Here is a 6,496-nt window from a genome sequence, read left to right as displayed (position 1 = left end):
TGCCCATCACATGCATCAGCATCCCTGCATGTCCCTATACTGACAAATTGGCGGTGAGGCACTTTGAACTAAAGCTCATCAAATGTGTTTCATTTCAAAGCACCCTGCTGCCACTTTTTCAGTGTGGTTAACACGGATACACAGGATGCGGGAGGATGCCAGAGTGTGTCATTTCCATGCTCCAGCAGACTCAACTGAATTTGCTCCAATGCGCAGGATTTCCAGCATGTCGGAGCAGACCCCACACACGTCTCCGTATGTCCAGCACCTCATCAGACTCCAGGGCACTAATGACAACAGGATCTTTTTCAACTCTCAGGAATTGCTTCTTCAGTTCTGCAGACCTTCCTGCCCTACATCCATGATTGTAACAAGGAAAAAGCATGTCAGCACATGTAGGACTGCACTGTTGCTTCCTGTGGCCTAATACAGACTGGGCATTGCACTGGAAAAGAAGGTACCTGAGGGAGGCAGGTGTAACAGCTTTTCTGAAGTAATGTCCAAGCCAATGACTAGTGGAGTTTTACAACAGGGGCTGAAGTGACACATTTCCTGCTTTCAGAAGTAAACAAAAGACCCTGACAGTCTTTGTGCCAAAATGAGCATGTAAGGAGGGAACAGGGAGCTGAGAACAGGACAGTAAGAGCCCATGATAAGCACAGCACTGACAGGAGCAAATGCTTCCTGTCCCAGGAAGCTCACAGTCTGCATCCCAAACTGGCTGTGTAACAAGGGACTGGAGCAGACAAGGCAGGAGAAGTGAGTTGTATACATCTCCAGTAGTCTTTGCTGTCCAGCTGCCCAATGGACAAAGCAACCACTGGTCTCCTCCAGAAAGTCCCACAGCCTATTTTGTTACTGCCTGCTAAGGAACAGCTAGAGGTGGTCTGGAGCAAAAGGTGCAGGATGTCCCTCTGCCCAGCTCACCTCCATGTCCGCATTTTGCTTAAAGCAGGTTTGCATCCTGCAAGGTAAATTCACACAAAGCAGCTCTTGGCTTTCTCTTTCCCTGGGACAACGAAGCAGCATAGTCAGCAAGTCCTGCTGGGGGAAAGCCTAGGGAAAAAAATGCAGCCAGTCACCAAATGCCCTGGAGCTGCATCTCCAATTGCAGCATAAGGAAAAATAAACAGAAGCAAAAAAAAGTCTCTATTGTTGTAACTTCTAAAAGTCCCTGGGAGTTTTACAAAGCCCTGCCACAGCATCCATAGTGGACCCAGGAGATGTCACGCATCTCCTTTAAAGCAACCAGGACTCACACAAAGAAAGGGGAACTGAGGGTGAGGGAAGGGTTTGATATCAGCTCTGCGCAGTCATGGTATAAAAATGAGGACAATGAGAGTGTGAGGAGAGATAAGGGTTTGGCTGCTTTGTGTTTGCAAACATCACAGTAGCAAAGCCACAAGAGCTAGCTCTGCAGTATCTCAGCCCGGGGGGGGGTCTACGCAAGACACTTTACTGCATGTCAGACTAATCTAATGCACCGTAAAGCATCACTGCCTACACGTGCACAGCAATTACTGTGTGGTATATTAATCTAATGCACTGTTTTTTAGTACTTGTAGATACCAATTTGCTCCCGGTCAGCCTAGATAGCAGGGGGCCATAGAGGGTGTGGAGAGCTGCCCCAGTACAGCAGGAGCTGCCTGCCAGACTTATCCAGATTACTACGTAGTTGGGGGGCAGCTCCCCCTGCCGCCCTCTTGCCCTCTGGAGCTTGGGGCTAAGTCCCTGTGCCTCATCAGCCCTGAAAGCTGGCTCTCTGGGGAACCTGGAGCTCCCCGTGGCTGCTGCAGGGGTTCAGAGCAGGGCAGTAGCAGCCCTGGACTGGGTTGCTCCTGTCGGGTTCAATTTGGTCCCGATGGGGGGCGCACGTTTAGACGTGCGCCAGGAAGTGCTTTAATGAGCCTGAATTTTCTGTGCCAAGTGAGTGCCAAGAAGCAAGCCAGCACCAGCACTGCATGGCACACCCAGTCACCTTGCTTTTAAGGGCAATCTTGCTCAAGTCTTTCCCTACCTTCATTTTGCTGACCCTTTAAGGGAGATAAGGTTCTTTGGGTAGATGTGATATCTTTTGGTAGACCAACTAAATCATTGGAAAAATTGTTCTTTGCAAGTTTTCAGGCACAAACACCCTTCTTCAGGCATAGGGAGAGTCTGCTGGTGTTTTCTGCATGCTCCTGGGTAGAATAGACACCAAAAATGCAAAACACAGGTCTGGGGTCATCAGATAGCAGGCAGGTTATAATGTGCCATAAATCCAATGTCTATATTTAGTCCGTGGTTTTTTGTATCCAGTAGATTTATGAAGTTCTTAGGCTTGTCTACGAAAGGCATTTTGAGAGAGAATGGTCGTCTTGTGAGAAGCATGCACCCACAGGTATTTGCGTATTTTTGTCTTTGATAGATTTTTGTTGGTGTGCATTCATTCTGGTGCGCAGTTGTTCTTTGGTTTCCCCTACATATTTTCCATCAGGACATTAAGTGCACCGGATGAGATGCATCACATTTCTGGAGGTGCAGGTATAAGATCCAGGAATGGTGATGGTTCTGTTGTGGGATGTAGTTATTGTGGGAGTGGTGGAGATGTGTTGGCAGGTTTTACATTTTTGTCCCTGCAACCCTAAAGCTAACCCTTTAAGGACATTTACCCCAGAGTGGGAGGGGTGGCTGGGTCTAGTAACTGCAATACAGCTTTAGCCAGACTATCCATGCCTCCACTTCCTGTATGCTGCAGGAGAAGGGAAAGGGTCAGCTCCTTTAAAACACAGATAACACCCCACAGGGATGCCAGCAAGCTAGTAATATATACACTGGAGAAAAGTACTGTCAGGTTTGAGCACTGGGATGGAAAGCTGTTTTCAGAGGAGTTATTGCTATGGTCTGCCTGTACTACTCAGTGGCTGCATCTACATGCACAGTAGCCTAAATTACTGCACAGTACAAGCACATGTCTACATATGCATGCCTGTACTGCACAGTAAATATGGTGACTTATGCTGACTTGAGCATAAATTTGATACCTGCATGATGCAGGTATCAAATTTACGCCCGATTAGTTACCGTGCACTAATGCACATTTAGGTGCCTTACTGGACGGTAACCTGGGGGCCCTCCCTGCTAGGTCTGCCCAGCCCCTGGGCTCCTGGCTGGCCACATCTCCTGGCTTCAACTCAGCACTAAAGGTCGTCCCAAGTGCTGGCAGCTGGCTCTGGCTTCAACTTGCGACTAAAGTTAGTCCCAAGGGCTGGCAGTCATGTGGCTGGAAGCTGGAACTCCCCAGTGGCCACTGGGGCACATGGCAGGCTGCTCTGACCTTAGACTAAATAGAGTCCCAGGTCACCTGCTTGTGTAGATGCTGGCCTATTTCTGCTTACTGCACAGTAAATGCAAGCCAACATGTATGCACATGTAGACATGCCCGGTATTTTAATGAATGGCTTGGGTGATATCAAGAAGGCACTTGCTTAATTGGCAGATGTTATCAGGCTGGGAAGGATTGTGAAAGTCAAAATTAGCATTCAAAATGATTTTGACAAATCGAAGAAATGATCCAATATAAACAGGCTGCAATTCAGTGAGGTTAAGTAAAGAGTGCTGTATTTAGGCATGAATAATTAACTGCACCAATACAGTGTGGGGAATGACTGGCCAAGCAGTGGGTCTGCAAAAAAAAAAAAAGGCTCTAGGGGAACATAGTGGATCACAAAGCAAACGTGTCAGCAATGTCAGCTTTGCAGAAAAAAGCCAACCTGAGATGTGTAAGCAAGAGTACTATATATAAGACATATGAAGCAATCCTTCCACTCGGCTAGTTCTAGGAGCCCCTCCATGGGAACAGAGCTGGGACATTACATTTTAAGAAGGATGTAGAGGGCTCAGAGGACAGCAGCAAATGAACAAGCATCTAGATGTGACCTCTGAGAACAGATTGTAAGAACTGGGTTCATTTAATCTAGAGAAGAGGTAGGAGTATCCTAATCAGTCTTCAAACATGTAAAAGGCTTATTCCAATTAAGAACGTTACAAACTTTTCTGCGTCTCCTACGGATAAAACAAAAAGCAACAGGCTTAAATTGCAGCAAGAGACATTTAGGGTGGATACAGGGACGAGCTCTCTTTAAGGCATGCCTTGAGCAAATTCGATTTCCATTTCTCTCCCTCTGGGTGGACTGGTAGAGAAAAACTGAAGGAAACTACAAACCACATGCAGTTTGCTGTTGTCACATTGTTTGCACGTGGCCCTCAAGGGACAAAGATTAGGACTTTCCCTCTTCTCTTCCTCTAAGGAACATCCCCATTTACAAATCTCATGAGCTCAGGGGCCTTTCTTATCAACATGGGCACAAGGCTGAGACACCAAGAATAGATCTCTACCTCTTACCCTGCCTTGCTTTTCTCTAAACAGTTACAGTGCTCTACCTGTGGAAAGATTGTCAGAGAAAAAGGTGTTGGATTCAAAGAGAGAAATTGTCCAAGCTCTTTGCTTGCTTTGTATAATATTGTATTGTTTTGTCATAAAGGCAAATTTGAGTCATTTTAGCCCCGCAGCCATCAGTCCAGCATCAGAGCTTTGTAAGAACCCAAGTGCAAATAAGTGAAGCTGTCCGATTCACCATGAGAAATGTGAGCACTATAAACAAACAGCCTGGCCTGATGCAAGACCTGAGGTTCAGGAACCGGGGGGGGGGGGGGGGGGGGGTTGGTTGTTGCCAAGCCACCCAAAGAGCTCCCATCACTGCTGCTTTTAGTTATGTATACCACTGCCTCTTCACCAATGCAAGTCACCATCCTGCTAGAGAGAGCCTTAGGTTCTGCTATCAACTGGTTCTCAACTGACTAACCCCATCATGGTGGATAAAAAGTGCTGCCTCACCTAAGAGGATGCCAGGCCATTTCCTCCAGTCTTTAAATTGGCTTCATCAGGTAGGTGATGAAGAACTTAGCTGCTGGACTCAGATTACTACCTGAAAAATCTCAGCTCACTTTTTTGACGCCCTCAGGGTGGCAGGGAATATCTTGGGACAATGTACTCCAAGCTCATTAAAAGGCAAAACAATCTCATGATTTTGGTGGGTTCTCCAACAAATTATGAATGCTTGGATCTGACAGATGTAAATGGCACCTTCACAGTAGCCTGCGGCAATAGGAGGTAGCGCCTCCATTCTGTACTACTAAATGGGTGGGTGTCCTTAGCACAAAACAAGGACAGAAATGTCTAAGCTCTAAAAGGAGCACACTACAGTAATCAATACTTAAGATAAGCCTGGTTATTTAAGCATAGTTCCACAATGTTTTTTTTTTTTTTTTTAAAGAGGGGGACCTTACTATAAGGTTCATGAAGCACTCCAAATTAAAACCATTTTGTCTACAAAACCCTGTATGGTTTGGTTTCTACACTAATAGCTTGCTTTTTACTCTCTACTCTGTACGTTCTGCAAAACCACCAGATTTCAGTATAAAACTGTTCTGAGTCGCTATTTTGTAAAATCCAAACTTACATGCAAAATTTGAAAACAGAATTACGCAGTCAGTATATGACGGGAAACTATTTGTTTCAATTCCCCATTTTCTCAGTGGACACAAGACATGAAATAAGGCTTACGGCGTTTACTGCTGAAGGTAAGAGTTTGTTTACAGTGGAATATGAGACAGCACAATTCTTCTCAATTGGTCTTTCAGAGTATAAAGAGTAGTTAGTGGTTATTTTTCAAAAAGACAAGAGACAATAGCTTGAGCAGAGGGAGCAAGCAAATTAGTGCTAATTCGGGCTGAAAAACAGGCCCAACGTAGCATATTACAGGGCATTTGTACACGACCCGTCATTTAATCCTCATTAATTTACCGCACCTTAAACATTTTAACCCCGAGTTATTTTGGTGCTTGAAGGACGCACGCTTTTGAGTGACAATTTCCAGCAGGGGGAGCCAAATACCAACCTGGCTCAGATCGAGCTCCCCCTGCTTCCACCAAGCAGCCCCTGCGTGACAGGACTACAGTTCCCAGAACCCCCCAGCTGTCCCAGCTTGGTACAGTTCCCATGGGGGACCCCTGATAGGGGGAGGGAGAAAACCCCTCAGCTTCTCCAGACACAACTTGGCCTGAGGAGGTGCAAGCTTTTAACAAGAAGGCAGGCAAGGTTCTTTGAGTAGATATATAAAATAAAACAAATATAAAATAAATAATATCTTCTTTGCAATTTCCCAGTTGGTCTAATAAAAGGCATCATTTTGGAACCATGACTTCTGGATTTTTGTATGGTTTTTTTGAGTAGATGTGATATCTTTTAGTAGACCAACTGAGTAATTGCAAAAAGTTACTGGCAAGTTTTCAGGCACAGTCACCCTTCTTCAGGCATAGGGAGTCTCTGCTGTTCCAGGACGCCAAGAAATGAAAGCTAGAAGTGTGGCAGGGTGTCAGTGAAAATGTAAATAGGTAGAATTAGAAAGACGAAAGTTGAAGCAGAGGGGTAAATGCAGAGGGGGAAGGGGAAGAG

This window comes from Crocodylus siamensis, chromosome 13 (genome assembly GCF_052110815.1).
Source record: "Crocodylus siamensis isolate JL-2025a chromosome 13, ASM5211081v1, whole genome shotgun sequence".
Lineage (NCBI taxonomy): Eukaryota > Metazoa > Chordata > Crocodylia > Crocodylidae > Crocodylus > Crocodylus siamensis.
Note: the sequence above shows the minus strand (reverse complement) of the source record.